The sequence below is a fragment of the Caretta caretta genome, chromosome 6, assembly GCF_965140235.1.
Source record: "Caretta caretta isolate rCarCar2 chromosome 6, rCarCar1.hap1, whole genome shotgun sequence".
In the NCBI taxonomy this organism is placed as follows: domain Eukaryota; kingdom Metazoa; phylum Chordata; order Testudines; family Cheloniidae; genus Caretta; species Caretta caretta.
Window position 1 is genome coordinate 67,020,941 of NC_134211.1, and position 10,042 is coordinate 67,030,982.

Consider the following 10,042-nt stretch of genomic DNA (forward strand, 5'->3'; position numbering starts at 1 on the left):
GTAGTATGATTATGTATAGGGTTATGTCAAGGAACCTAGAGAATTCCACTTTCAGAAAGTACTTCATGAGTGGACAGCATATGTAGAGGAAGGAATGAAGCCTGAATGTTGCACTGTCTTGGCCAGGGGTGGCCAAACTGAGCCTGAGAAGGAGCCAGAATTTACCAATGTACATTTCCAAAGAGCCACAGTAATACGTCAGCAGTGCCCCCATCAGCACCCCTGCTCCACTCCCAGAGCCTCCCACCCCTGCTGATCAGCACCTTCCCCTCCCTCCCTCCCCGCCTGCACCTCCCAATCAGCTGTTTTGTGGCAGGAGGTTGGCGCCTGTAGCTCCAGCCCTGGAGTCAGTGCCAAAACAAGGAGCCGCATATTAATTTCTGAAGAGCCACATGTTGGCTCCAGAGCCACAGGTTGGCCACCCCTGGTCTTGGCTCTCTCTTTTTGTATTCAATCACTGAACGCACATCAAGTCAGTGACAAAGCTAGGAATAGAACCCGGGAGTCCTCGTTCCCAGTTTCCCACTTTGTTTAATCACTAATATTTACATTTAAGCAGTACTGCCACAAATTAAAATTGGAGAACTCAGAATTAACTATCAAAGAACTAAAAATAAAGGATGGGGGAATGCAGAGGAAAAGTGTGTTATTCCATGCTTTTTTATGGGTCTTTCAAAATAGCTTATTTTCACAAGTTCTAAACTTATCTGGGTTCACCCAGTCTTTATTTTAACTTCATACTAAAAAAAAATTACAAGTGTAATTTCATGCTAAACACTAGCTGTCAAAGCAACAACAGGTACCAGTGTAATCTATTAGTACGTATGACTGCTTGTCAGATTCAATGGTGATAAAAAGATATGCAAATTCCACAGTGTGTCAGTACGGCTTATGTAGTATAGAATAAATAAAATAAACCATTATCTATCTGAGTTTGAGGTGTGGAAGAGAGGCAGGTGGTCACAGTTTAATCTAGACAAGATTGAGAATGTTGGCACCTTGGGGGAAAGCAGCCAGAAGAGTTAGCAGAATTGATCTCAGCATCCCTAACTATGTGACCACTGTCTGTAGTAGAGATGTGCAACTTAGGTGTTTGATTAGATCTTAGGCTGCTCCTGGATGTCCAGGTAGTGGTTGAAGTCAAAGCACTTTCTTCATTTCTCCTGGTGAGAACCATTTCTCTCTGATCTTGCCATGATTATCCACACTTTTTTCACCTCAAGATTAGATTGGTGCAATGCACCCTAGGAAGAGCTACAGCTTGGAACCATTCACAAACAGAAGCTAAGGAGAATGCCATGGTCTGCTTATTAAGCAGTTTCATGGATGGAAACACACTCCATCAGTGCTCCAGGAGATGCACTGGCTGCCAATGAGCTTCCACATGGAATTCGAGGTGTTGGTGTTCAACTGTATAGCTTTAAATGGATTAGCAAAGAAGCCATCTCTCTCCAGGGGTCTCACACATACCACACAGCATGACCTATGCACAACTGACAGACTTCTTGGTTTGGATGCAGGGAATATTAAAGTCATGCTAGAGGGAACACAACACAGAACATAACCAAAACCTCTGCAGCAGACAATCTCCCTTTTCCATATTGCCACAATTCTGATAAGTGGAGGTGCTGAAGAAGTCAGTCCCTTGCTGCAAATAGAAAAGAAGTGCTGGAGATATGTTCTCTGTGAGAAGTCCTCTGTTTTGGAACTTGCTCCTCACCCTTGATCTGCCAGAGCCAGAATTTGTTAACCTTCCAGGCATGTGTTGCAAAACTTATCTTTTCTTCACAGCTATGAGGAGAGGTGAATTCACGGTGGTTAGGTTTCTTTTTTTCATATTACTGGAAAGATTTGTGATGTTAAGGCAAGATGAAGAGTCCCTTGCATTTTAATTTATTAGAATTAACACTTATTTTTTATAACTGAATAAATATAGCAGCAAAAAAATCTGTTAAAAATTGCAAAAAAAAAAAAAAAAGGAAACAAGATATAAAAACTATGTCAAAGTTTACCCTATCCATAAATCATTTTACTCTAACCATTTATTAATTTGATCACCTGGGTAAAAAAAGATATTATGGAACAAATGTCTATTAGAAGTAAAAAAATATAGTAATGTGTTCAAACACAATTAAGCACTGACTAGTATTGAAAAAAACACCCAAGTGTTTGTTTGGAGTTTATTTCCCCAGGGGATGAGGAGAAGAACTTCAGGTAATGAACTCTGGAAGAGCTGGCTGTATATTCCACCCCCCGCACACACACACTATTTTCATAATTAGGACCTTACCAAATTCACAGTCCATTTTGGTCAATTGCATGGTCATAGGATTTTAAAAATCATAAATTTCATTATTTCAGCTATTTAAATCTGAAATTTCACAGTGTTGTAATTGTAGGGGTTCTGACCAATGTTCCTTCTAATTTTTCCCACACATATGCGGAATGAATTTTGTTGTGTGCACCGCTACACACATCACCTCCATATTGGTGCGCACTTAAAGAAATTCATGTGCTGGGGATGGGGCTGAGGGGTTCGGCATGTGGGAGGGGTCTCAGGGCTGGGGCAGAGGATTGGAGTGCGGGTGTGTGTGTGAGGGGTGGGGCCCGGGATGAGGGGCTCAGGGCTGGGGCAGAGGGTTGAGGTACAGGGGCGTGCGGGCTCCGGCTGGGGGTGCGGGCTCTGGGGTGGGGCCAGGGATGAAGGGTTTGGGGTGCAGGCTGCCCGGGAGCTACAGCGGGGAAAGAGGACTCCCCTCCAGCTCTCTCTCCCCGCAGCAGCACCTGGGCTGGGGGGAGGGGCACCTCCCCCCCCCACCGGCCAGTCCATGTTGGATCCGGTGCAGGGAGGCACCTCCCCCCGGCTGCGGCAGGTCCATGCTGGGGGAGAGGCATCTCTCTCAGCCGCAGCCCTGAGTCCCTGCGCAGGGCTTAATAGGCAGCTGCGCGGCCTCACAGCTTAGAAGGAACTTAGGTCCTGACCCAAAAAGGAGTTGTGGGGGGGGTCGCAAGGTTATTGTAGAGGGCGTTGCGGTATTGCTACCCTTTCTTCTACACTGCTGTTGGTGGGAGGGGGCTGCCTTCAGAGCTGGGCAGCTGGAGAGTGGCAGCTGCTGACAAGGATCCCAGCTCTGAAGGCACAGCCGTCACCAGCAGCAGCACAGAAGTAAGGATGGCAGGGTATGGTATTGCCACCCTTACTTCTGCACTGCTGCCTGCAGAGCTGGGCCCTCAGTCAGCAGCTGCCACTCTCTAGTTGCTCAGCTCTGAAGGCAGCAACGCAGAAGTAAGGGTGGCATGGTATGGTATTGCCACCCTTACTTCTGCATGGCTGCTAGCAGGGCGCTGGCCTTCACAGCTGGGCACCCAGCCAACACTCTCCGGCTGCCCAGCTCTGAAGGCAGCGGAGAAGTAAGGGCGGCAATACCCCGATCCCCCTAAAATAACCTTGCAACCCCCCACTGCAACTCCCTTTTGGGTCAGGACCCCCAATTTAAGAAACACTGGTCTGCCCCATGAAATCTGTATAGTATAGGGTAAAAGCACACAAAAGACCAGATTTCAAGGCAGGAGACCAGATTTTATGGTCTGTGATGCGTTTTTCATGGCCATGAATTTATTCGGGCTCTATTCATAATAAAGTCCAATAAAGTTTAATGAAAAAAGCATAATCTTTCTAGAGGTTTCTTGAACTATCCTAGAAAATCTGAATAGACAATTATATCCTTGATATTGATTTGAATAGAATGGTTCAAAAAACCCTACTATTTGCATATGTATTCAAATCTAGTCCCTGATTCTGCAAAGATTTATGCACATGCTTAACTTTATGCATGTGAGGAGTCCACTGGCTCCAACAGACAACTCAGTTGTGTAAACTAAAGCATATAGTTAAGTCTCTGAAGGATCAGGGCCTATCCCCCCAATATTACACACTCTTCTGCATGTAACTATATGCTTATGAGTCATCTCATTGAATATCATGAGATTATTCATGGGAATAAAGCTACTTATCTGTGTAAGGATTTGCAGGAACATGGCCTAAGACTTCTTTCATATGAGTTATAAGAAAACAAAAGATTTCAGTGAGAGCTGATCTTTCTGAATTACAGCATAAGCCACTCAAGGAAACAAGCATTAGTGAGGATTTTTTCGTCTTTCTTTCTGGAAATAATTTTGATGTCAGAACATGTGATTATGGGTCTCACTAAATGAGTCAGACAGGAGAAGCAGAATGAAGAAAAATGCACAAGTACAAAATGGTTCAATCATGCACTGACTAAAATACCTTATTTATTTTATTTTAATGTACTGGTGGTTCACTGAAGGAACACTGGCAATGTTAGTGGGCCTACCATTTACCTACATATTGTGGTTTATAAGTCATTTGCAAAGCTCAAGTAAATTTCTGCTTAAAACAAACAAACTCAGTGCTCTGTTCAAGAGAACTATGTATAACTGTAGATGCACTATTTGCTCGATGATGGGGAAACCTACAGTAATAAACTGATGTGTACATACACATTAAAGGAATTGAATTTCTGATGGCTGAAATCTACCCTAAACTTCCAAGACATTATGATGAAATAACACTTCTCACGTCTATAGTCCCTTTTACCAGGGGAATCTCAAAGCACTTTATAAGCAAAAAGTAAGCCTCACAGCGTCCAGAGTAGACAGCATTATCCCCCATTTCACAGGTGAGGAAATTGAAGTAGAGTTTAAGGCCAAATTTCTCCAGAAGTGGCCTCTGATCTTGGGTGCTCCAATTTCTGAGTGCTTGAGCCACACTGGATCTGATTTTCGTAAGTGGCAAGCACCCACAACTCCAAATGAAATCTCTGGCAGCTATGGGTGCCCAGCACTTCTGAAAAGCTCTACAGTCTCTCAAGTTGAACACTTAGGAACTTAAACACCCAAAATTACACACCACTTTTCAAAGTCTTAGTCAAAGAGACTTGCCTAAATGTAAGCAGGGGAATAGTCCCGCTACTGTGGGGAACTTTCCTGGCTTCTGCACTACCCCGGTGAAGTGGGCTAGTGAAAGGATCCGAGTCCTCACTCCCATTTCCTTTACCCAGTGGCCTCCCTGCCCTTGAGGACTTCCCTTCCACTCTCCTGTTTGGCAGAATCCTCGTAACCCGAACAAGGCTGGGCCCAGGATTCCTAGGGTCTCGACCCCCAACCCTGCTGCGGTCACCTAGGACAGGGGCTAGGGTGTCCCCACTCTGGGGTACTCTCTCTGCACTGGGCACTTCTCTGATCCACTGACCATTACATACAAGTTTAAGCAAATGCAAGTTATTTAATCAACAATTAATTTTAAAAAGAATAAGGAAAAATGGGAAAGGTTAAAGGAAACACATCAACCCGCTCTGTGGCAGGGAACACCACAAACAGTGTCTCTGGAATGTCAGGGCAGTTCACAGTCTGTTCCTTGCAAGTCCCAGGCCTTCTTCTCAGGCCTGGCTTTGCTGTAGGGATGCTGTGGGTTGGACACTTGCTCTGGTGGTGGCCACACGCTCTCAGGATCTAAGTGGTAGGACCCTTCTTCCCAGTGTCGCCTCCGCCCTATTGGGATTATGATCCAAGCCTGGCCTGCAGAGCCTCTTGGCTGAGGCATCTCCCTGTGCTGGGCCCGTTGCCCAGGGTCCCCCTCGCTCTCCTCAGAGGCTCACCACACCCAGCTCTGGACTGCTCCAGCCCCAGCTCCACTACTCGGTCTCAGCACTGCTGCTGCTGCTCTGCCTCCAGCTCCCTGGGCTGCTTCTTTGGCCCCTCTGCCTCTGGTTGCTACAGCTCTGCTCCCAGGACGGGTCTGCTTTGCAGGCTGCTTCTGTGACTCTGCTCCCAGCATTGACCTGCTTCATGGGCTGCTTTTCTGGCCCCTCTGGCTCTGGTTGCTGCAGCTTTGCTCCCAGGGCAAGTCTGCTCTCTCTGGGCTGTGCCTCTGGCTTTGGGGCTGCATCTCTGCTCCCAGGACAGGGTCTGCTCTCTCTGGATCTGGCACAGCTCTGTTCCCCAGCTTAGCTTGGGCCCCTGCTTTCTCCTTAGCTCGGCCCCACTCTGCCTGACCCAGGCAAATCCAGCTCACACGGAGGACGGAGCCTCCCTGGCCTCCTGACTCCCTGATTAGCCTGCTTGCCCTGTCATTCAGGATGACCTGGAGCATTGGCCTCTCCCCATTGTTCCTGGGGGTTATCAGTCTCAGGGTCCTGATTCCCCATCGACCCTTCCCCCTTTTTAGTACTGGGAGCTAGCAACTAAAAAACCCCCACTGAACGTTAGTAAGGGGGCAACAGTCCCCTTACATAAAGTCATACCGCAAGTCAGCAGCACTCAGGAATAGAACCCAGAAATCCTAGTTCCCAATTCCTTGCTCTAAGTATGAGCCAACACTACCTATAGAAAAAAAGAGTTTAAAAATGTATTACTGAAAAAATCAATGTTCCTCTTAAGTTCTGATTTTCCAAAGAATTGCTAGGTTTGCTGTATGGCTCAAACTAGCCATTGCTCTGCCAGTATTGCCTAATCCAAATATTTAAAAAATCATGACTTGGTCCCCTCCAAAAACCATGAAATATCTTTAAAATCATGAGATTTTTTAAAAATAATAAATTTTGGGGGTGGGTTATTTGCCTCTTGGTTTTTGTGCCTTTAGGGTATACTTAGGTCATGTTTTCAAGCTTGTCTGCCTCCAGGAGGGCTAGATTTATTTATTTTTATAAATAAAAAATAAAAAATAAAAACAAAAACAAACAAACAATAATAGGAACAGATTCTCTGTTATCAAAAGATTCCTGGATCTCGGTTTTTAAGAACAACACTGAATATTGCCTGATTCACAATAAAAGCACCAGAGTTGGGAACATCTTGTCTCTATTACCACTCCTCTTCTGAACCTTTTACTTCTTGTGGCAGAACATGCAAACTACCTCCTTTGCCTCTCGCTCTACCAAACAACAAGATAGCAGAATTGCAACCACTTTTTAATTTTAATTCATTTGTTTTTCCTCACTCAGTATACAAGAGACAAGGACCTGACCAGAGTCACAATTGTACAGCAGAAGTTTACACAAAATCCACCAAACTACTAGCAAAACTGACTGCTTAGTATCTGCTGAATTGTCAAAATACAAGGCCACAGATTCAATGAGCTTTCAAAATCTTTTACAAGTTCAGACATTATTATAGGTATTTTCTGTGAAGTACAGCAAATCTAGGACTCCTCTAGTGGCATCAGTTTCCTGTGCAATACTTCCCTTCTCCCATTTCTTTTTCGGTGGGGCAATGTAAACAACTTTATTTTTCTCCCTTCTCTTTAACTCTCAGGTATTTGGTAATATTTCAGGGAGGGATCATCATGATGAGGTCAAAAGCCAAAAAGGAACTCAGCAGCTTAGTAAGGGCTAAATTTTCATTTTACTATTTGCAATGCAAATCTACTTTTTGTTCCATACAGAGGTCTTGCACAATAGCCTGTGTACGCACATTAGTTCCAACAATGCCTTCCTATGCAATCACATTGTAATTATACACTCACAAAGCTGTGGCTGCTATGAACTGAAGTATCACCCTCTAAACAACTAATCTCAGTCTCTGTATTAAGACATTTTTTCTCTGTTTTCCCTTTGCTGTTTGCTCAGTGCTTTGATGCAGAGAACCTTTGCACTACTTACAAACCAGTAAACCTGGATTTAATCAAGTTATTATCCTGTCTATTATAAAATTTTCAGCTATTTGTTTTAAAACAAATGCCAAATAAGTCTACAAAATGCAGTGTGGAAAAAATTCCTGTAGGTTTGCAACCTTGCAAGGCTTTATAAAGCAAAAATAAATCTTTGTTTAAAGTGTATTAGAATAAAGGGCTTGTATTATATAAGACATTCACATATGTGCATGGGGGTACTGTCAGCATTTACTAGTAAACTGCAAAATATCAGTCCTTTGCAGTTACAGTCAGATGAAGAATTGTACAACTCAGAATGCAAAATTGTCAAAAATAAGTTAATACGTTTAAAAAAACCCATCCAAAACTGTTTAAATCTCAGTGATATTTATGATCTTCACAAATCAAGAGCTCCCTTCAGTTTAATTTAGTACTTTAAAAAAATAATTTAACTTACTTCCTACATGCACAGGAGGCTTAGAGACAGCACTTTCCCCACACTTTACACATTGCAAAGGCTAACAAATATGGAACATTCAAAAATCTTGCACTGATATCCCAATACAGATCAGATGGAAATTTTAACAGGAGAAAAAAAATATGCAAGAGACAGCTTCTTAAGGGGGAGGGGGTCGCAAACCCATATTTAGAGACTTGATGTGGCTTTGGGGGGAAAAAAGAGAGAATGGCTTTGCAGTGCCTTTTTAAAAATTTATTTTAAAGGAATTTAATCTTGACTGTTTTCAAACAGAAGAAACAAAAGCTGTGTTTCTCATAAATAAAGGAACTTGTGTCACTGCACTTCTGCTATACTCCAGTTTCTTGCGCCTGGGCCCCCGAAGAGCGAAGTCAGCTGCTCCTGTCATTTGGCAATGCTGAGATGGGGGGTGTCAAGGCCATATAAACGGAAACTTAACAGCAGATCTCCCTCTCTAGTTCTTTTCGTCTCATCTTGCACCAAATAACCACAGGCCAACCCACTGATTTTTTTAAAAAAATACCACTGACACGGAAACAAATTAATACCAAAAATAAAGCTGCAGGAAAGAGGGTGGGGAGTGGAATTTGTTTGCTCACCTTGGAAGCTAAAGGCACTAGCTCTGTTCCCAACTCTGCTACTCCGAGAAGGGGGGACGAAGATGAAACAATTAACAAACAAAAACTTTGCTCCTTTCTCTCTGGGGCTCACTAAAAGCGTCACTTCCTCATACTGTAAGTGGAGGAGGCTCCCAATGAGTCCCTTTAATTCAACTCCTCCCTCCTGCTCCTCTCACAGAAGCTGCAGTTTAGAGCTCTAGTCGGGAAGCAGCTCCTTCCTCTCTTCCACCCTTGATTATTGAGCAGCTCTGACTAGCTAGCGTGATCCTTGCTGCCCTTCTCACAGATTTGACCGTCTGTGCTTAGTATTTGTTACGTATTTGTAGAAAAGAGGGGAGGGGAAGGTCTCTGCTGCACCAATTTGTGAAGCAAAATCTCACTGTGAAATGCCGCTCTGTGTATATCATACTTTGCAAAACTCCTAGGTTATATAATGTGTCCAGTCCCCAGCCTTCCCGTTAAGCTTGTAGTCTATTTACTTATTTTTAAAAGGAAAAATTATAATGTGATTTGTTTTAGGGAGCCACTTGCCCCAGAGAATATATTTTCCGGTTCTCTTCCCCGCTCCCCTCCTGAAGCCAATACAGTAAGCTTAAAAGTGGGGAACCATAGAGTTCTGGAAAAAAGGAGTACTTGTGGCACCTTAGAGACTAACAAATTTATTTGAGCATAAGCTTTCATGCATCCGATGAAGTGAGATGTAGCTCACGAAAGCTTATGCTCAAATAAATTTGTTAGTCTCTAAGGTGCCACAAATACTCCTTTTCTTTTTGAGAATACAGACTAACACGGCTGCTACTCTGAAACCTGTCATAGAGTTCTGGGTTTCTGAACAATCTTCAGAGCATTTCAATAAATGCTGAACATTTCAAACATCTGAAACTTTTTAAAAGAATTTTCTTCTTGCTACAGGAAATTGTCCTCTCACCCAGTGGAATATGTACCTCTGGGATTTCTCAATGGCTCACATGCAGTTCTGGAATATAACCCTTTCCGTCGCCCTGGCCTGAGGGAAAAAAATATTGCATGCTCACAAACATGCTCACCCTGCTCCACTTTAGGTCAGGAAGTGAACTTCTTGTTCCATCATCACTCCCCCTTTCATTAACCACAAGCAAAACTTTAAATATATAAAACAATGCTTTGGACAGTGTTAAAATGATCAGGAAAAAAATCATCCTGTGAATCATATTGAAAAAATATACTGACAAGTCAAATCAAAATTAAGATGGCAACATTTTGTGAAAAGACTCCTGTATATCCCTTTTTCTGTCA

At 43.5% G+C, this 10,042-nt stretch overlaps 1 protein-coding gene across 1 annotated transcript in view; it reads right to left on the reverse strand.

The window, feature by feature from the left end:
- The window catches only part of MIDEAS (mitotic deacetylase associated SANT domain protein), an 88,050-nt gene extending 79,113 nt beyond the window's left edge, over nucleotides 1-8,937 (reverse strand). The window contains exon 1 of the mRNA XM_048853447.2: nucleotides 8,747-8,937. The gene's annotated coding sequence lies outside the window, so the exon portion shown is untranslated. The remainder of the gene's footprint in view (nucleotides 1-8,746) is intronic.
- Nucleotides 8,938-10,042: the final 1,105 nt, after the last annotated feature.